This window comes from Harpegnathos saltator, unplaced genomic scaffold (genome assembly GCF_003227715.2).
Source record: "Harpegnathos saltator strain DR-91 unplaced genomic scaffold, Hsal_v8.6 scaffold283, whole genome shotgun sequence".
Classification (NCBI taxonomy): Eukaryota; Metazoa; Arthropoda; class Insecta; order Hymenoptera; family Formicidae; genus Harpegnathos; species Harpegnathos saltator.
Genome location: NW_020230076.1, coordinates 955,728 through 978,454, shown reverse-complemented (window position 1 = coordinate 978,454; position 22,727 = coordinate 955,728). Strand labels below are relative to the sequence as shown.

General features: G+C 48.5%; 1 protein-coding gene across 7 annotated transcripts in view; it reads left to right on the top strand.

Annotated features, from left to right (window-relative positions):
* Positions 1-22,727, top strand: part of heph (polypyrimidine tract-binding protein 1 heph) — a 420,294-nt gene that overhangs the window by 64,722 nt on the left and 332,845 nt on the right. The window lies entirely within an intron of this gene.

Below are 22,727 nucleotides of genomic sequence, written 5' to 3'. Positions count from 1 at the left end.
ATTATAGATGAGCAACTTAACCTGGGTTACTCGTAACCACATTCTATTATTCAACGCGTTGCGTTTTAGTACGCTGACGCAGCACTATTTCGCAATGTTAACAATTGCACAGACTTGCTCGGCGAGCGAGAAGTCGTCGTAATTCACGCGCGGTACTCATCGGCGATCGTAACGTAAGATAATGTCTCACCGGGTGAGAAAGGAGAGAGAGAGAGAGAGAGAGAGAGAGAGAGAGAGAGAGAGAGAGAGAGAGAGAGAGAGAGAGAGACGAAACGAGACGACAGAAACCACGAGCTCCAGTTGTCGCGAGATCCGAAAGGGTCGCTTCGCGGATTTCGCTTCTTCGACATCTACAAAACTCACCCTCCCTCAACTATCTTTCTCTCTCTCTCTCTCTCTCTCTCTCTCGCTCGCTCGCTCGCTCGCTCGCTCGCACAATTTCTCCGTCCATCTCCGCCCGCGTTGATAAATTTTCCAAAATCGAAACCGGCCGTTCTCATGCCGCGGCTCTCCCAATTTCAGGATTGGCCTAACATGGTCAACCCCTCGAGTCGACCACCCCCGAACCGAAGTCGGCGATTTTTTTCCTCGGTCGAAAACCCGGAACGCCGCGCGCGAGACCTCGAGGGGAATGATCGTTCTTTATTTACCCCGAGTCGGACGACCGTCTAATTTGGGTTTCAGCGACGCTCTTAGCGTATCCCAGGGGTCTCCTCCTCGGGTTTTCTACGACAAGCGCCGCCGCCACCGCGGCGAAGAATCCGCCACTTCCGCCGGCGGCGGAGGCGGTGGCAGGGGTGGCGCTGGCGGTCCTAACAATTCCCCGACAAGGGACTTCCCCGGAGAGTTTCCGGTCCGTTTCCGCGCGGAATCTCCACGGCACGGCACTTCACCCGTTACGCGTCGTTTGCCGTGCCGTTTATCTCCTCGTCATTAGTTATGCCGCGTTATTTGGACGTCGCGACTTCCCGACGATATCATCCCCTCGCCCCTTTCTCGATCTCGGTGCGCTTCTTTGTTACCCTCTGCTCTCTTCTGCCTCCTCGGTGATATCCGCTAATCATTACGATCAGAGAATCGCCGACTGGCCGATTGCGATATTTTCGGCCATTTAACTTCCTACTATTAATTAACAGGATGTTTACTGCCTGGAAAAACCTGGAAAATCAGGGAAAACTCAGGGAATATGTTTATGCCTGGAAAATCAGGGAAAAGTCAGGGAATTTTATTGGAAATGAGGTTAGGTTTTTTTGAATTTGTTCTTTTTAAAATTTTCTTATATTATAATAATATGATATATTATAGTACAGGAAAGGTCTTTGAAAAGAAAAAAGAATTTAAAAGCAAAGGAGTTAGAAATGAAACGTATACAAATTTAAGAAAGTGTGCAAAAAGAAGCAGAAGCGCTTCAAGAACAAATTGCAGCTTTAAAAAAATAATCGAAAATTTCTTTAATATTAAAGTGCAATGTAAATTTTTATTATATTTTCGCTGGGTAATGTAATTTACGTTGTTATGTATCGACAAATTTTTATGTTTTGTTTAAACTTTTATAAATCGAAAATACCATAAGGACAAGTTGCACAATAAATATATATATTCATTTATAAGACACTTAACCCTCTGCTTGATTCGTAGATTTTTGCGAAACAGTAACAATTTGAATTTACTGTAAATTTTGATTGATTTAGAGAGGTGAGGCCTAAAAATTCCATTTAAGAAAATCCTAAAAATATTTCCTCAAGTGAAAGTTACAGGCATCACCTCTAATTTCATCAAATTTTACAATAAATTCAAATTTTACTGTTCCCTGAAAGACCCACGAATCATGCGGAGAGTTAAAAAAATATTTTTATTTGACTTGGAATTTTTAACAAATTGCCTGGATAATCAGAGAAAAGTCAGGGAATTTTTTTTCCAGATTTGAGTAAACATCCTGATTAAGTTTTCGCTACGCGATCTTCCGTCGATTAGACAGAACCGAAGAGTACGATCGATTTCCTTATAACTGCTACTTGCTATTTAATGCTCTTTAATGCTTGCTCTCGTTGATATTACGTTGATATGTTGCGTAAAGCGGGTTATTACATAAAACATTATATACCTAATATATATACAGGGTGCACGATTTATCTGAAGACATTGAAATATCTCGAGAACTATGCATTGGATAAAAAAAAGTGGTTAATGAAAGTTGTTAGTCTCGAAGGGGGACATCCAATGATACCAAACTCGACCTCCCATCCCACCCCCTGGGGGTGGGGGTTGGGGGCAACTTTGAAATCTTAAATGGAAACCCCCATTTTTTATTGCAGATGCCACAAAATTCTACGCCACAAAATACGTAAATTTTGTCCGAAACTTTTTTTTTTATTCGTGATAGATGGCGCTGTAATTGTAAAAAATTATATTTCCCGCAATTCTCCAGAAATAATCATTGGATTGAGAAATAAAAAATACCTGTGCAATATTTTTAAAGAACATAATAAAAGTTATTCCTCCCCCATCCTCTCGAGGTAGGGTGGGTGGTAACGTTCAAATCTCAAGGCAAGGGGACTCACATTAAAAAAGCACCCGAAGGGAACATAAAACTACTACGTCCTCGTCGTTGTTCCTGTGTAACGCCAAAAGTAGTTTCTCGGAAAAATTCAACGCTATCTATCACGAATGAAAAAAATTGTTTCAATAAAAATTTCACGTACAATTTAATTCTGCAATGAAAAATGTGGGTCCCCATTTGAGATTTGAACGTTACCACCCACCCTACCCCGAGAGGATGGGGAGGGGAATAACTTTTATTATGTTCTTTAAAAATATTGAACAGGTATTTTTTATTTCTCAATCCAATGATCATTTCTGGAGAATTGCGGAAAATATAATTTTTTGCGATTACAGCGCCATCTATCACGAATAAAAAAAAAGTTTCTGACAAAATTTACGTATTTTGTGGCGTAGAATCCGTATCTGCAATAAAAAATGGGAGTTTCCATTTAAGATTTCAAAGTTGCCCCCAACCCCCACCCCCAGGGGGTGGAGTGGGAGGTCGAGTTTGGTATCATTGGATGTCCCCCTTCGAGACTAACAACTTTCATTAACCACTTTTTTTTATCCAATGCATAGTTCTCGAGATATTTCAATGTCTTCAGATAAATCGTGCGCCCTGTATATATATATATATATATTACGATAAGCCTGTATTCCGCGATGTATTCCGGCGTTCAATGCGGAGGAATTAGAGTTGCAAACGTAATCACGAGAATAATCAGCAATTAAAAGAGACAGACGTTCTCCCAGTGTGACACAGCTAAGCAGTGATTTATCTTCACACGGCTGAAAATACAATTTCAATTAACGACTGTCTGTTATCGACAAAGTTTCTGTCTGCGGCGATAACCTCCGGCGAAATAGAGTGGCGCACCCGCGCGTTACACATACAGCGGCCAAGTGTCAAAGTGTCGATGACATTAAGAGAGTCTACAATTACTCGTATTCGCTCGCGCTCAAATCACCGAGATATCATTCTGCCACGTAATAGTCCGGAGTAGCGCGAAGGAGCGAGTCGCGACGTTGCGATACGGCTCGGTCTTGGCGGTCTGCGGGTTCCTCCGCGTGTACGTTGGGAGTACACGTCGTGTTTGATTAAAGGCGAACGCCACGGCGGATTATGCATCCGTCTGTTTGTCGCGTCGCCGACTAATTGCAGCCCGTAGCGCGCAGCCATGCATCACGACGGGACAAGAAGTGTCCAGAAATAGCGGCGGCGTTCGCCACGCTCGCGCGGGCTCTCGCCGTCGATCTCGATTACGCCCGCTCAAGTTCGCCGCGCTAGTTTTCCGCACGTTGGCGCACACGTGTCCTGAAAATCGCACGCTTCGTTACGCCGCCAATTAACATCGCCGAACGTGCTCGCGCGCATTTTTTCCCTCCACCGTCGGAGCCGCGAGTCGTCCAACGAAAACGGGCGCAGAGGTCGCGCCCGTGAGAATCTCGCGACGACGCGTTCGGCCGGCGCGGCGGCCGAGGCTGGGAATTTTTCAAGGACGAGTCCCCAAGCCGCGGCCCGCCGCTGCAGCGCGCGTTCAAGTTACAACCGCCGACGATCTGGCGACAAGTTTTTGGGAAAATATGTTGCCTAAATATTTCCTTATTTACTTGTTTATTCACGGGTATATAATTCTTTGGTGAACACGGTAAGATACAAGCGAGCTGTGACGATGCGGTGGAATTATCTGCACGGAATCGCAAGAGCGCGGGATCATCAAGCGGAGAGGATTCGCACCGGCCTATGTCTGGAATTATCGAAAGCGTTTGTTAAAAAAGCCGATAAATCCCGAGTATTTATTTGCTATCGAACGTTACGCCCGAATTTAAACCGCTAAATCTACTGTCGCAATTGGTCAGATGATACTCAATATGAAATACATAATTATTTGTTCGAACCGCTCTGGCTGTCACATGGAATCCATATTTAGCGAGAATTTCTCGACAATTGATACGATTATTCATGAATTTCAGAGGGAAAGACAAATGTAGAAATATACACGTCTCTCTTCCAAAGATAAAACATTGTGACGTAAAACGTGTTTCTTTTCATCCGGCGTTAAAACGTTAAAAACACACAACATGCGTCATAATGTAAGTTTGAATAATTTCCATAAGGAATCGCGCGCGCAGGCCGTTTTTGGCCAGTTTTAGTGCTAGAGTTCGCCAAGCATCGAGGAATTTCGTCGACGACGATGCGCGGCGTTACGCCGCGAGGTTACGCATCGTTGTGCGGCTGGCGTAAATGTTCTCTCGGCGGCGGCGGCGGCTTTTGCCAGGCGATATCGCGCGTATCGCGCGCATTTACCGCGTCGATAACGCTGAATTTAATACGAATGTCATTGTGCGCGCTCGCATAAGTGCGCGATTAAATGAGGAAACGAATTTACTGGCGATGCAAAATTACGTTGTAATGCCGTTGTCACCGGGATAAACGCGGGACACGCATTAATTGTCGCGAAACAATGAATTAACCGACGAATGTTCGCTACCGTGAAATTATTAATTGCGACGTTATTTATCGGCGCGTGCGCGCGCGCGCTCGCTTTGGTCGTCTTCGTGACATCGTCTGTGTTTGCACGCCGGCATTATTACACATTCCCGCCGGATGTTCTGTTATTTTTTTACAGTTGCGGTTTTATCTTCGTTTAATGCCGTCGTTGGAAAGCGCACGTCCCCGTAAAGGAATTACGAACAAAGGGAAAATGAGAGCGCTTGGTCAAATGAGAGCCCGGTACATCTTGTTTTTCCTACCTCTCGCACTGTGAAAGGAAATTTGGTTCGAGGCGAATCGCATCCCGACTCGGCGAATGAAAGTGGCTGACAAGGGAGGAGGAGGAGAAATAATAAAGGGACAAACACGAGGCAGAGCAATGAATAAAGTGATGTTTGCCCCGGCAAATTGCGACGCGAATTCCGCGAGTCAAAAATTCGTCAAATCCGCGGAATTTTAATTTTGCGACTCTTCGTTAAATAGAGTCTCGCTCTCTCGTCAAACTTTTTCGATTTCTTCTCTCCTATAGTCGATGTGATTTCTCGCCGATGGTTTCCGTGGACGACGCTAAGTCGGTCACCGGCTACGGGCGTGTGCCCACATCGGATCTTTTTGTGTAAAAATTTTTTCACAATCTGCATACACTCATAGTAAGCCAGCGCGACACGAGCGGCGCCGCGAGAAGAAGAAGTTTTAGCGCTTCCAAAGAGGCGGCGGTCGTGTAAGGCGCTACGAAGGTCAAGGGTGTCTTATTCTCGCGGGGTTACTTTTGTCAAACGCCGTAACCGCTTCCCAGGCAGCCCCCCCCCTCCTCGCACCTCTCCGCGCCTATCCGAACGCATTAGAGCGTTCACGGGTGAAATATCAGAGGCGCAGGGGTGAATAATACATGGGACTCCGTCGAAGAAAAATAACTTTCGCGGCCTCCGCCCACGCGACACCACGGTTACTCTAAAGTACAAAGTTCCAAAGTAGCCCGGATAGATATGTACACCCCCGCGGGCGTATTGTTTTCGCCTGTCACTTTTTGTCCCTTCGTAAAAACGCGCGATACTTGTTCGGAATCTACGATGCTCGCGCTGACAGTGTAACAGTCGGTTACTTCTTCGGTCGGCGAGTCACGAAGAAAACGTCGATTCGCGCTGTTCGAGGCGAATATTTCCACATTTCCTCTCACCTATTCGATAATTATAAATGCAATTTCCAAAATCCTAGGAACGCTACTAGAAAAGGATATTTATTTCCTTCAATGTTGTCGCCGCATTTTTTCCTTTTATTTCTCTCTGCTGTCTTCTTCATGAAATCTTTTTCATGCCAGCGCAACTGGCACTCCGAGTTGCCGGAATGAATGTTCATGCCAGCTATGCTGGCATTCCGAGTGCAGAGGGTTAATCCTCGATTGTGATAGAATAAACGGATAAACGTGAAGCGTTCCGATGAAGCTGAACGATGTTTTTGTTGCACTGTATACAAATATTTTCGCCTCGTAAGAATATCGAACGCACGTTAAATCAGGCTGCGCTCCGAAGTGTCCCCCGCATGTGTACTCGAATTTATTACCAAGAACGAATGAAAGTCGCGTGTAGGACTCGAGATCTAATTTATTATCGCTATAAAGAGATATTCTCGCCGCGCAAAGGGGTTCCTCTCGGCTTTCCCGACGTAATGCCGCCGTCGGCGATCGGTGACGTCCAAACACGAGGTAGCCGCGCGCGGTATCCCTCGGGGCCGTGAAAAAGCGTCAAGATTCCGGGTCGGCAAGGCGAAGGTCCTCGGGCGCCGCTTTTCGCGTCACGCGTCACGAAATTCCCTTTAATTCGGCGAGCTCGCCGAGCCGGGAGCGAGTCCACCCAAAGCGAAGGCTTCACGGAGAGAGCGAGAGTGAGAGGGAGGGAGAGGGGGCGGGGAGAGCGAGAGAGAGAGCGAGAGAGCGAGAGAGAGAGAGAGAGAGAGAGAGCAGTGAGACAGCCGGCGGCACTTCGTCGCGCGAAAGTGAAATATGCACGTTAGACTACCGGGCGACGTAGCGCAGCTACACGAAGCTCAACGGCAGCAGCTTTCGGCTTGTACGCTCGCAAGCCGCGAACGCGCGCGCGCGCGCGCGAGTGCATACACACCGCGGCGTGTACGCGAGAAAGCACTGCGGCCCGGTTGATGCATTGCCTCGGGAGATTAATGCATCGCGCCGCACAGTTTGTTAGAGTGAATAACGACCGACTGCAATAATGATATTGCCATTAACCTGTCCGCGAAAGTCTCGTGATTCCTCGCGAGCGCGCTCGGCCGCGCGCGAAAGGCGACCCGATCGCCCCGGCCGGCGGCGGGACGGGGGATGATTAATTCGACGTATCGACAACGCGACACTCTCTCCAAGCGCATCGCGCCCATTTTCGCGGCGGACTCGCGAGTCGAGAGCATAACCGAGACGGCTGCGAGCGCGAGCGTTGGGTCGTTTTCTTTTTCTTCTTTTTGGGACGTTGGAATTTCAAACGCGCGATACTTCCGAGAGCGTTTTTTTTTCCGCGGGAGATTGCCGGGAAAAGAATGTAGGGGGATTCCTCGTTCTGTCCTACGCCGTCCCGTTTCATTTGACTTTAGCACTATGCGGATGCGAAACGTAACCGATGATACGTATCGCGACAAATTGTGCTAAGAAGAATGAGCGCCAGAGAGAGCGCGAAACGACTCGTAATCCGAGAAACGGGAAGAAACGGGGAGAGACAAGAAAAACGAGAAACCGGGGGAAGAATACGACGAAGCGAGGAACAAAAGAAGAAAATTCGGCGAGGTACGAAATAGCAATACGGTAGTAAAATAATAGATAAATAACTAATCGAAATTGAGCCGAACGACGGAGAACAAATGTTAACAGCGAGTGAATTTCGGTGGAGGGAAGAGGGAGGATACGTAATTGTCCGGGGGAGATGTATAATTTTCCGAAAGTCCGGGGAAATATATAATTTCAAGAGAGAAATGTAGATATACGAACACACACGAGCAGCCCGCACGAATATCTTCCTGGCGCGCGACGGATCCGGCGGAAGTCGGCCGGGAGTAATACGCGCACCTTAAAATCGTAATACAGCCGGCTTAATGCGCTCTCAAGAATTCCCGCTCGTGTGAGAGTCCGTGCGGACTCAAAGAAGATTAACTTTAAAGATCAAAAGTGCACGTCAGTTCGCTCGCGGAATGAGACATGACTTATTCAGCCGGCATCCCGATTTTATGTCTCATTACCACTTTAAATAAACGATACCTTCGCGCTCAATTTCCCGCGCGCGCGAGAACGACGAGAGACGCTTTTTCGACGAGAGGCATGCGCCCGACTGTCGTGCCGACGGTCTCTCTCTCTCTCTCTCTCTCTCTCTCTCTCTCTCTCTCTCTCTCTCTCTCTCTCTCTCTTTCTCTTCGTCTCAACATGACTCGCGTGAATTCGCGGATTCGCAATTCACCGTGAATTATCCGTTGCGGCGAGCAGATGAGTAATAATACGCTACGAGCGAGAAGACTCGTCGCAGGCCTCACGCGATTTCATCCGTCGCCTTTAATCTCTCATTGAAGGAGTCGCCGTTGCAATTTTCGGCGATCGCGATCTCCGCTCGACACCTACGCATCCGCCAGCTCCGTTGCGAAGCCGCGAACGCGCTCGCGACACCTCGTAACACGCGTTCCTCGTAATGGCTGCTGTTGATTGCGACTCGACCCGCGATGGCGAAAATTATAATGCGGCTGACTTAATGCCGAGAGCGCGGAGCGGAACGCGAAGCGCGAGGGAGAGATAGTCGAGGCGATTACTCGGAGGTCTTAATGACACTTGGTGTTCTCTCTCTCTCTCTCCCTCTCCCTCTCTCTCCCTCTCCATCTCTTTCTCTCGCTGCTGCTGCGATCTCATAACTTCGTATGCGCGAAGGAAGTGCCTCAGGTGGTGGCGAAGGAGGAGGAAGAGGAGGAGGAGGAGGAGGAGGAGGAGGAGGATACTGCGGGGAGGAGCAGCGGAAAGAAACAGTAGCGCGCGTGCCGCACGGGGGTTGCTTCATTTGCCCTGCGATTTCTCGCGGCCATCGCTCGGCCGCCGGGGTGCAGTAACGTGCTAATGAAGTATTTACCATTCTATTACTACGTACCGCGCGGCCGCCGCCGCCGCTTCTCGCTGCCTTTATCGCCGTCTCCCCTCGTTCTCGACGCCACCCTCGCCACGGCTGGTCTAGTCATTTCTCTCGCAAGGCCGCGCGAGAGCGAACTCGCTGCTGAAACGAGACGGAGACTCTGCGCGAATCAACGCGCGGATGATTAGAAGCGCGCGGAAACGCAACACCGTGCGAAATTCTGCCGAGACGTACCACGTGGGTGGTGAATTTTGTGCGCAGCGCTCGGAGCGAGTCAGGATTTGGATCGAACGAGGCGAGATATCGCGGCGAGATTTGCTGTTCTTTGCCGCTTGCCTTGAAATCGACTTCATTCGGTTCAATTCGGCTCGAGTGCTTTCGCCTGTGTGAGAGCTTTTCTTTCTTCTCACAGCGCGCAGAGTAATGCCCTGCATTCGTCACGTTCGGATACCTACACCTTCATCGGCCGGTTTTCATCATGTACGACACGCACGGTTCTCATTAAGCCTACATTATATCGGTGTTCTCGCTCCGACGTGAGCGCGCAGCCGAGCATGCCGAGAGATCGTCGTGGCTCTCCCTTTTTATCCCCGACATCTCAAATCGCCCACTGAATACGTAAGGACAAGCCGCAAGACGAGCTAATGAAATTTCGCGTTAGCTACCGCGCGCTACCGAAGTTACTCGGTGCACCGGACTCTCTCTCTCTCTCTCTCCCCCCCCTCTCTCTCTCTCCCCCCTCCTAGTCTCCGGCTGCTTAAAACTACTCGGAACATTCCTTAACTACCGGCAGCGGAGTTTCCAAGTTGCACCGACGATTCGGCAAGTCTTCTTCCTCTTCGGCGAGCCGCGCGCGCACGCAGCGCGATATTACGTCACTCTGACGAGGCGGCGGATAAATATTTGATAGCGAGCAGCAGAACCGAAACGTATACTCCCACCCGGTGGGAATAAATATTTTTTCGCAAAACGCACATACATGCGCCAGTCCTCTCGCGGTCGATACACGCGCGGCGCGTAGCTCGACATCGATACGTACACGCGCGCGGATGCTTGCCTCGCCTGCGTCGTCGGGCTCGCTCCTTCGCGGACGGACGTCGACGTCGGAATCGGAAAGGAGGAAGGAAAGAAGTCGCGTTTCCACCCGGCGGAACATCTCATCGGCCGCCGCGCCGTCGAATCCGGGTAATCCGGATATCAGCGTGCGCGGCTTTAATCCACGCAATACGTCGGCTACCGCGCGGCGTCCGCGAAATTCATCATCCCGGCCGGGAGCCGCCGCGCGGACAATACCGCCAATGCGCCCAGCTGGTCTCGCATATTATTAGGCGAAGTATCGACAGTTACGTCGATACAGTACGCCAAGCCGCTAAGATCCCCGCGCGAAGGCGCTCGCTGTTTTCCGCCCGCGGATGGATGGGAATCGGCGGATGGATGGGAACCCCCGCCGCCTCGCGCTGGGAACTCCGTTCACCGGCGACGTGGCGCGCACTAAAAATATAAAACGAGGGGGGAAAGAGGAACCGACTTCTCTCTCATGCGAAGGTGCTGGTCCGAGTCCAGCGACTGGCGAGACGCAACGGGGACATGTCCGGTTGTATATGGACGCGCGGCGCGTCTGTCGCTCGGCTCGCCTTTTTGCGCTTAAACAAGCGTTTAACGGCGACGGCCCGTCAGAAATGGCGGATCGTCCCGGTGCGCGGCCGGGCTTTATTCCATCTTCGTCGACGGCGCGACACGCTGTAAAACTAGGCATCGGAACATGTGTGTGTTAAAATTGAGTGTGTTATTCTGACACATTAGCTGGCGTTAAGGCACCAAGTGCGTCGAAATAATTCGTCTTCTGTGACAAAAGTGTGTTTTAATAACACACCATGTAACACATTACAGAAACGTGTTACTTTTCCTGAACAATCCCGTGACGCACGTAGAGTGTGTTATTTAGACACAGAATGATAATCGAAATACACTGAGAGAACGCACTTGGATGATGTATGGGATAACACACCAAGTCACGTAACACACTAGTAATGTGTTCATGATAACACACTAATTTTGTTAACACACGTTTACATGAACGCACATGTGTGTATTGAAAAAAATACATGTGAGAAAAACACATATCGACAAAATCGGCGATTACTCGCCTTCAAAACAGTATTGTATCTATTGAACAAATTAATGTAATAATAACTTGCTTTCATATTTTTTACAGACTAAGTCATTAATTATATGTTATTCATTATAATATGTTTAAACGTAATATGTTAAATAACGCGTGACTTAAAATGGAAGAAATGTGTAAGAAAGATTCATTCATTTACACGCTTGTGCATTTCAAAATAACACACTTGGATTTGCAATGCTGCTCAATTCACCCTCGTAACACACTTGAAGTGTGTTATTTTGATATACTTTCATAACACACTGAAAGTGTGCTATTTTAATACACCCACACTAGGAAAAAAAATTCAGTATCTCTAACAAAACTGTTTAGTTGAGGCATTTTTCAACAGCAACCAAACATCTTGTTTTATATAACAAAATATTTCGTTGTCCCAACTAAATATATTTTTCTGTTTTGTTCTCTGGACCAAAAATGATTTTCTTCTTAGACTTCATATATAAAAATTAAACATTTTAGTTATTTTATCCATAAAAATTACATAATAATGAAATATTATTTTACATAAACTAAAATAATGCCCAATGGATACTATTTTGTCTTTCTGTGCACTAAGATTTAGATTTTATACTATTAAGAAAAAATTATAGTATTTTTAACAAAATTCATACAGTTAAAGCTTTTTGGTTGCTATAACAAAAGTTACGTACGTTATACGAACAAACCGTAATCAAACAAGATGTTTGTTTACAGGAACTAGACAATTTTGTTGGGCATATTTTAAGCAAATTATTTTGTCGTTACGACAAAATTTTGGTTCACGCAACAATACATTTTTCCTAGTGTAACCATTAACACACGTACAAACGATTATATTTAACACATACATAAATAATATGTTCTTTTAACATACATATTATGTGTTAATTTAATTTGCTGATTTTGTATGTCTAAAGCGGAGACATACTTTAACACGCTTCAAGCATGTTATTGTAACACACTTCAATTTACAGTGCAGGTGCATCCGCGTCAATACCGTCGATACCGCGCGTGAAAGCGCGCCGTTATCGCGGACAGCGCGAAACTCGCGCGCGCGCCTTGAGTTGCACACAACGTGCTTCTCGATTCTGCGATTCTTTGTAAATCGAGTCGAATTTCCTTCGACTCTCCTGTGTTCGCCGGCAACACGTCGAGAGCGGTGCTCATCGCAGTTGCGTCCGCGGCCAGGCGGATTTATTGTCGCGCGTTCGGTCGTTTCGCGCGCGGCGTTATTTCGGCAGCATCGCGCTTTATTACGTCATAAAAATGTGACAGCGCCGCGCGAATACGCGTGGCTCCGATGGCTCCGCGCGCGCGTTATTAACGACCCGATTCCGCGACCGCGTTTCTCAGATGAGCCTCGCCGTCGATTTACGCCGCTGCGTGCATGTCACCCGCCATTATCGCGCCGAGCCCGACGAAGCGAGGCCGAGCGTCATCAATCGAACGCCACGCGGCGCGCGGCGGCGCGGTGGTTATCGTTCGGGGCTTCAAAAAATAGCGATCGTTTAGACGTAACGAGCGCGGGCCATCGCGCGGGGTCGAAACTCCCGAAATCTCGATAACGCGACGCGAGCCCATCTAAACGTAACGTCACGTCGGATTTTTATCGCATCACTTCGCCCGTTTATTAACAACACGTCGATGTATTGTACGTGGGCAATTAAAAAACCTGTCTCCATCTGTCTCCGTGTTCGATACACGGTATCGCGGTACCGCGATACTGCCGAGGGCCTACCATGGACACTCGTCGCTTCTTCCGGATAAAAAGAAAAATTGTTGCGCGTTCGTCACGCGGCTTTCGCGCCGTCTTATCGTCGGTACGCGAACGCGTTAGCCGACGCGAAGTTTAATCGCAACCCAGTTTTAATTCTCACGTAAACGACGCAGATGCGGTTTCAAGTATGTCGCACGTGTGCGCGCATTCACTCACCTACACACTCCTACGTACACAACACACACACACGCGCACGCACACACAATTAGAGTAGTTCGCAAAACGGACGCGCACTGAATTTTACATTCCGAGTTGGCGTAAATAGCGATGTGAGTCACGCGTTGCCTTTGTAACGCCATTGTTGCTGCACCGTCGCGATCAAATATGCACGCCTGCATGCATGCAATCGCGTATATACAAGCGCTTACCGTGTTATCTTCCGCGGGGTCATATTCGTCATTCCTGTCCCGCGATCTTGCTCTTTCTCGCACACGCGGTGATTCACTGCGCGCGAATAACTCCGATTGCTCGCCCCTTTTTCCGCTTTTTTCGGAAAACGGAACTCGTCAGCGCTCCCATATGCGCCTTTTACGAAAGATCCTACTGCGCCGCTTGAATAGGGAATAAAAAAGGCAGAGAGAGAGAGAGGTAGGCCATCGTCGCTTTCGTTCCCGTCATGCGTAGAATTCGTGCGTTTCGTCTGCAAAACAACACGTCCGAATGAAGACGGTTCTTGCGCGGCGCGTGAAAATAAAGAAAAAAACAAAATAACAAGTCAGTGCTACAAGGCACGACGAAAATAATCGCGAGCTTGCTCCGAACGCGTTCGTGGCTGCACGAGACTGAGGAACTCGCATTCGTCCTTCAATGTTTAACATGTAGATTAGAGATTAACGAAACTGTCGAAGAGATCGAGCAAGGCGCGGTTAAGCTGGATTCACGTTATTAGCTTAGACACCGACGAGTATGTCATAAGAAAAATTTTTTTGATTGCTTCAGATTTGATAATAACGGAGTTTGCGAATGCTCCAACGCAACGAGCATCGATTGTTCTTCCCGTCTAGCTTTCTAGATAGATTTTTTATCAGTTTCAACGCTGCGTTGACAACAAATGCGTATATCATTTTGTCGATATCATATCATTGTCGATGTAGTTGATATCTATACATCAATTTGATATTTAAGAGAGATATCATGTACAGAGAGAGAGAGAGAGAGAGAGAGAGAGAGAGAGAGAGAGAAATGTTTGGTTGAATGAAACAATTTTCTGCTGAAATATAAATTGATACAGAAATTGATGTTATCAGAATCCAGTTTCAATTACCAAGACTTTTGGTTAACTTCGACAGAATTGTGCCACCGTCAATCGCAATTTCCGAATCGTTTATATTTCACTAGAAAATTGAATCAAACATTTTTCCCCGTGCAGTCGTCGATTGATTATTGATGATCAGGTCGCTACCTAATTGGTATATCGACGTGACTTGAGTGCGATGTAAATTGAATAACGACAAAGTCATCGACATCCGCACGTCATATCCCAGATATCGATGAAATCTCGGAAGCATAAAATCGATAATCGAAAAATATTAAATCGATATAAATTAAATGCCCGTATAGAAAATGTTTTAGAATCTATTTGGGTTCTATCCCGATTTCCCAAAATATGTTTGGGTTCTAACTGGGAAATCTATACAGATTCTAGTTAGAAGTGTAATGTTTTAAAAATGCGATTCTAAATGGGAAACACAAACAGATTCTGTTTGGTCACTCCCAACGTTTTCCCAAAAATGTTTCTGGTTTTCATTTTACATTCTATGATAAGAATGAGATGTACAATATCTTAAATATTTACACTTTACATATATATATATATGTACATATATATATATATATATATGCTGCACACATATACTTGTAAAATGTAAATATTTAAAGCATAAATACTTGAAGCAATATTTTGTGAGAAGTTTTTATAAAATAAATGAATAAATGAATATTCAAAACTATATATATTTTTTATTGTAAATATTAATATATAATAATTATCTCTTATATATACAACAATAATGCATATACGTAACCGAATTAATAATATAATATATATATATATATATTCGATTTTTAAAATAACTCAAATTGTTTGCGAGAGAAATAATTATGAAAAAATATTAATAGAAGACTTTCAAGTTAAAAAAGTAAAGAATATATATAAATATCCGACAAACTCATCTAATTTACACATGTACGAATTAATCAAATTATCTTCAAATATAAAACTATATTCTATACATTGTATAAAACGAAAATGTATTATATTACGCCCGAATACGGGACAATTTAAGGCAAAAAACACATTTGTATTATCCCTATCGCATTAATAGAAAAAGGTTGGAATTTACACGTTATTTCTGTTCCGATTCTAAATAGAGAATCCATTTTTGGGACAAGAATGGGATTTCTAATTGGTATCGTGATGGGATAATCTATTTTGGGACAAATTTGGGTATTCTAGTTAGAATCTAAATTGTATCTGGGAAAATCCTGAGAAATTTCTATACGGGTATAATCGTTGCTCTCTACGTGATTTCCACTTGATTCCGACATGCTCTCGAGCGGGCTCCCTATCGACTCGTCGACCCGGATTGCTAAGTAGAAACGCGCGCGACTGGTCAGACGCGGCCGCGCGGCGCGGCTGGAAATCGCCGAGGCGCGATTTCGGCCCGCGAATTTATCCCCTCGGCCGTCGTTTCCTTGCGAACCGGCTGATGCCGCGGGCCGCGGCATAAATTCACGGCGACGCGCGTGAATACTCGCGGATGTGCGACGGGCGCGGCGCGGGTCCGACGATTCGCGTCGCGCGAAATCCTCATGCATAATTTTCCGCGCGCGGCCGTCCGGCTATTCGGACCGACCGGCGCGAGAAGAGGCCGCGTGCCTGCCTGCCTGCCTGCCTGCCTGCCTGCCTGCCTGCCTGTCTGCGTGTATGCGCGCGTGCGTGCGTACGTGCGTCGAAACGCAGCGTTGACCCGCGCTCGCGCGTCGTTCAATGCAAATTTCCCGGCGCAAAACCCGGTCAACCGCGGCCACCCTGTACGCAAACCTGCCCTCCGCCGCGCCGCACCGAGCCGACGAGAGAGCACCAGCCGTCGTCGGCACCGTCGTGTTTAGGCCGTGGATATTGCTATTGCCGTTGTGTTGTTGTTGCTGCTGTTGTTGTTGTTGCTGCTTCTAGTGCGGTTGCGGCCACGCGGCCGCGATCGATTCTTCCGTACGATTACTCGCCGTCGGGGCAAGTGTACGAAATACGAAAAGTACGAACGCCTGGGAGTCGAGACATCATTATCGTGCTGCTTCTCGGGATGCGAGATCCTTTTTTTCCATTTCCAGATCGTTTCTCTCGTGTCTGGATGCGACAAATTGTTTCTTTTTTCTCTCCCGGAGAAGCGACGGTAAACGGTGTACTTGCACCGAACTGGTCGTATACGAAAACGTTGCGTATTATTCCGGACGCTCGGAAGACTCTCAACTCCCCGCGGTCCCGTGTCGAGTCGTGATCAGCTCGACGTCGCGTTTCCCCTCGTCGACGATCCCGTCTTCCCTACAAGCTTACCGTTGTGTTTAATTCAGAGACACCGCCGTGGATGTGTGTTAGTCGTCGTGTCGGTCCGCAGGAAAATTCGGAAATGCACGAGCACTCGCGGGGAGAATTCACTCTCCGGGACGGGCCGGGAAGAAAGTTGCGAATAAGGTCGAACAGGCCGATTGATGAGCGCGAGTCGCCGTGTTGCGCTCGCGAATTAATCCCTCTCTGGAAAGTAGAATGCCCCGCACGGCAGCGGCTCAGGTCAGGGCGGCTCCATTACGGGGCAGTTAGCGACCGCGCACGAGATGCCGGCCGTTATGGTGGCCGATGCCATATTGGAAACTGATTAACCGCTCGAACATTATTGAAGTGTTCTCGATCTTGATTACGCGGGGCATTGACGAATAGTGGACACGTTTCCGATGGATGTCCCGCCTGAGATCAAAGTTAATCCCGGCCGGCGAGCCGCTGGTCGCCATGGCGACCGGCCCCGAGTATTGTGGATTATTGGGGCTATTAATAAAATGTTGATCATGCCGGGCGCGCGCGATTATTCGCCGTTACGCTCGTCCTTCCGCCGGAATGGCGTGTTCCGTGCCACTTTGTTGACGGGCCGCGTGTACACGTGATCGCGACTCCGCCTCCGCGCGAGCGCGAGCGTTCGCGCTCGCGCGAGCGCGGGCGTCGATAATTAATTAACGTTATCACGTCGGAATGACCGCGAGCGCTCGCCATTAGGGGATTGTGTACCGTTTTATCACGCGGCGTCGCCCGCGCGCGCGCGCGCGCGCGATTCTTTCGTGTCACCGATATCCGCTAACGAGCTGGAGATTATCACCGCGATATTTAACGGACCGCGCCGCAGGGCTGCATTGAGCCCTTTGTCTCGCCGGGAGCGCCGAGAGAGCGTTTTTCAAGGTCCTCGTGTCCTGCGCGCGATTGAGCAGGTCGAATGCGAGCGGGCGAAACGCCCGCCGGCGTTAGAGAAAGTACCGTTCTCTCGTGTCACCGAGACACCCGCTAACGAGCTGGATTATTACCGCCGTTTCGCGGTATTTAACGCTCGCCCGTCGCTCGCGTTATTCATCCTGACACCCGTCAATTTGTTGCTCGCTGCTTCTCTCGTGTACTTCAGCGCCCGGCCACGTCAGTCGAGTGCTAATGAAAGAAATATTGTTTGAAGAAACGGCGGAGGATAACGGGGGAAATTACTGTCCCCGTGATTTACCGACCGCGATCATTCGCGGATGAAGAATATTGCGAGCAGCGACGGCCGGCTCCGGAACTTGGCCCCGGCTTGCTTGTGAAAGCGAACGACCGTGTGTGTGACCGAGAATGTGAAGGTTTCACGTACGCGCGATTAAATAACTTAGGTTAATGGCTTCTTCCGATCGCCGGCGCGATAGGAAAATTCCCGGACGCGGAGCGGCCGCTCTGTCGGGATCGGTTAATCGATATGAACTTTCTAAAACTTGCACATCGCGCCAACGCGCGCAAACGTGCGCTCAATGGCGCGCCGGGCCGGGCCAAAATTCCGGGTCTCCGCTAATCGGGTATCGAGCCACGGCGGTGTGCTCGCAGCGCGGGAGTATATCGCGAGCCAGGAGCATTCAGGTGCGAAACAATGGCGAATCGTCGATTAGCGTTATCGGGCCCGCGCACTCGGAGTGCGTTGCATTTTAGCGCGCGCCGCTGCGGACTGACGCGAGACTCAACCGCACGCGCTCGCGACGTCATCCCCGTGGCCGCGAAGAACCGGGACGCGAAATTGTTTCAGCCGCCCGTTATGTCGACACTGTTGACCGATCCTGAGAGAACCCGTTGGTCGAACATTTCGTTGGAGCGCGCGATATTCGCACGCGGAGAAAAGAACCTCCGCACAAAAGGGTCGATTTTGCCGGCCCATTTCTCGGTCCTCGATTTTGGAATTTCGAATTTTATGCCGGAAGATAGTTCATGATGAGACATTAATTACAGCAAAGTTTTACGCTGTGCATCACGATCGGTTTCGAAGATGTAGAGGGTCAAAGTGCAATCACTACCTACTGAGAAAGTGTGACACTAACAACGCTTTATCGCACGAATTTTTGCAAAATTCCGTATCTATGGGTTCATTGAGTTGCTGATTATGAATCTGATGTCAGATTTTAAAAATTTAAGATGGCAGGTGCAACTTGGCGGGACACACATAGTGAAACAATCATTTACTTTTGTTGGAACTGTTAAGTCGTGGTTTTTTTTGGCTAGCTGATTGCGAATTTTCTATTAGGTTTTCGAAAGTAATTTTTTCAATGACAATTTTTGACTGGAAAGAGTATTTTTTTTTATTGTTTTTTCATAAAAAAATATCAAATTCAAATTGAAACGTTACATGCTGCATAAAGGATAACGTAGTAATTTTATTTGTTATATTTAGAAGTTTATCTTGCCTTCATTGGCTGGATAACTTTTCCATCTTGCCTTCGTTGCCTGGATAACTTTTTCATCTTGCCTTCACTGGCTGGATAACATTTTTATCTTGCTTTCACTGGCTGGATAAATTTTTCATCTTGCCTACCATTGAAGGTAAATATAAATCTGATAGAAAATTCGCAATCGACTAGCCGAAAAGATCACATCATAACAGTTCTAATAAAAGTAAACAATTGTCTCACTATTTGCGTCCGCTACATTACATCTGCCATCTTGAATTTTTTAAATCTGACATCGAATTCGTAATAAGCAACTCAAGAAACCCATAGATACTGAATTTCGCAAACATTCGTGCGATAAAACGTTATTGCAGTGTCAAATTTCCTTAGTAGGTAGTGACCACTTTGACCCTCTATATCTCTGAAACCAATCGCACGCTCAATGTAAAATTTTTTTATGACTAATGTCTTATTATGAGCTATAATTTCGCATAAATTTTAATTTAAAAATCGGGGGTTGAAAAACAGGCACTTTTTGCGGAGGTTCTTTGCTGGAATGCGAGATTTGCGAGACTTGCGAGACACAAGTTGCATCAAGCTCCATCGAGTAAATACGATCGTTCATTCTCTTCGTTTAAAGACCTGCATAAGAAGAAAGCGGCCGGGTACAGGTAGAGTAATCGGCCGATGTGTGTGCGTGAAATTCGAAAGTGAGTTCGCGACGGAATATAATGGATGCAGATGCGTACACGGAGAAGGGAGCATCTGATTGGAGGTGAATGAATTTTCCGCAGAAATATGAACAACTTGGAAATTCCAATAGAAAATAGCAGAATTCTGTTGAAGTTAACCAGAGTCTGGACTGAATTCTGATGACTCGAACCGGAATTTCTGAGTATCGTACATATTTCATTCAGAGAATCCTTTCGCTCGGCCATTTTTCTCTCCGTGTGTGTTAACGCAAGCAACAGATTCCCCGCAAGGAGGCGTCATCATCCCGAAGCAACGGGGAAAAATAGGAAAATCACGCGAAGGCGCGAGAGAGAAATATATCTGCCCCCCCCCCCTCCTCGTCGCTCGCCGAGCCGCCAGGCGTTTGCCTGCTCTCGCGAGCGCAGCGCAGCGCAACGTGACGCAACGTTAACGCAGCGCGAGAGCGCCCGCATATCAAATCGCGCGTATATCGCGGGGAAACGAGCAATTCGCCCATCGACCAATATTGTCATGTGGGTAATGAACGACCGTGCGTTGAATAAACATACGGCCGTCGCGTCGGTTGCACTTGAAGCCACGCGCGCGCATGCAAATGCGGCGACGGGCGTCGTGCCCGCGTGGAGGTCATCCGCGTAGAGAGAGCCGAGCTCTCTCTCTCTCTCTCTCTCTCTCTCTCTCTCTCTCTCTCTCTCTCTCTCTCTCTTTCCTCCGGATCTCTCTTCCTGCGAGATGATTTCCGCCAGAGCGGAAATCGAACGGAGAAGAGAATGCTGGCTTTACCGAGTTTACATCTCACTGCGTTCTTCTTTCGAGATTCCGCCGTCGTCTTCATCGTCGTCGCGACGCGTTCGGCATTTCTCATCGTTCTACAGACGCTCGCGACGCCACGATTCGTCCCTCGAGCATCCTCAATCGCGCGCTCATCTCCGTCCTCGCGCCGAACCTGCGGCGTATAATCGTCAAAAATGAACGTCGTTAATCAAGCCGAAGGTAAGACCGAATTCGATCATTTTCTCCGGCCGCCCTTCGAATTGCCCGTGAACGTCCGCGGAAGAGTCTCGACGGGAACAGTCTCGGATTAACGTCTCGAATCGTCCTCCTTTCCGATCGCGACTTGCTCTCAACGTAGACACAAGGCGAGACGTGCGTATTCTCGTTCTATTTAGGAACTGGAACATTTATCGCGCCGCGGGAAAGAAGGCGCGCGCGTGTTCTCTCGGCGCTAATTTGAGGGAATCTACGGGGAAACTTACTGGCAGAGAGAGAGGGGGGAGAGAGAGAGAGAGAGAGAGAGAGAGAGAACAGAGCTTCCTAGGCGCCTCGCCAAGGCATGCTGTAAGCATATCGGATCGTAACGCGGCGTACGCGACATTTATGAACCCGTAATACACCGCGTTATGGCTGTCCGGTCTCGTCGGGCGCGCACGGGCTTCTACTAATCTACGTCGTCGCCCTCGCAGTCGGCGGTTCCGGGAACCACGCGACTGTTTCGGACGGCGATTATTTGAACAGGCGAACTCGACGGGAGAACCAGGTCGACCGATCGCTCGTTTACTTCGCCGATGACGGTGCGGCGCGTGCGGCCTTCGAATATTTTCCGCGCTTTCACAAACAAATGCGCTCGTGCTTACGGCACCTCCGTCAAGCCGGTCCCCCTTCCCTAAACTCCCCCACCCTCGCCGGATATATTGAAATGGATGAATAAGATAAAGCGAAACATACGGGCTCCCGACGACTTGACTTTCAGCGATGGCATTCTCCGGCGTAAAACTCGGCCGGCATAGCTTCACGTCGTGTTACGTCGTGTCGATCGTCGCGATTGCACTTCGCAGGCAACTCCGTTGCTTTTGCACTTGCCGTGAAGCGCACGAGGGATCAGCAGGAGAACGCAGGGACAATATCCGCGTAATTATCGGCGCAGCGTGTTACTTGCCTCGTGCGAGGCGAAAACTTTCTCGAAACTGTGTCGCCGCGCGCGATACATGCGAACGAGGAGAAGAGCGATAGGAGGAGGAGGAGGAGGAGGACGGCCGAAAAATTGGCGGCGTCGGTGAAGGTCCGAAGGGTGCGAAATTCAATAAACGAATCCATTCAGCGCTTATCTCGCGCAAACTTGTAGACACGCCGTGCCGCCGCACAATACCCTCCCTGTTTCTGGGGTGCACATAGACGCGCGCGCGCGGCTATGTAGTGGTAAGCCCATATGGGCGACGCGCGTATGTGCGCGAAGCTGCTTCCTCTATTCGTTCGTAGAACCGGCGGAATGCTCGTTCCGCGCGATACCGAAGTGTCGGGGTTCTCAACTCGCGCGAAAGTCGAATAATAGCCGCTCCGCGAAGAGCGGAGCGAGACGCGAAACGGCTCGCGGCCGAGAGCGCGGGGTTGAACAGTGAGAATGGAATTTTGAGCAAATCTGCGAGAGATGGCGGAAGAGAAAGCGTCGAGGTGGGTATACTTACGCGCGAGGAGAAGACCGAGAGTCGTAATTTTGTGGAAATCGATCGCAGGCTCGACGGCTCATCGCGACGTCGGCGCATCGAAGCTCGGAGGCCGCGGCGAAGAGTCTGTTATCGGCGGCGATCGAGCTTACTCTTCGGAAGAACGACAAGAATGACCGTCCCTGCGACGACGGGCACGTGTGTGTGTGTGTGCGTGCGTGCGTGCGCGTCGTTTGCCGAGAGAGGCGCGCGGCTGTGGAAGTGCGTGGCCGCGCGCGATTCGCGATACGCACTATTATCGTCAATGTATGCGGCCCGCGTATACGGGAACTTACACCAGCGCGAAGGCGGTTATCAATCATCGTTGAAGGAGAGAATACGTGCCGACAATGCCGAACAATGCGTATTCCGGCCAGAACTGCGCACAATATCGGCGTTACTCGCTTTCGTCACTTTCCGTGGATTCAGCAAATGTTTTCGAATGTTGCCGGCATAAGCTTTTTGCCGCGCGGCCGTTTGTCTCGCGCGTTATTCAAACGCGTATTGGAAATTATGT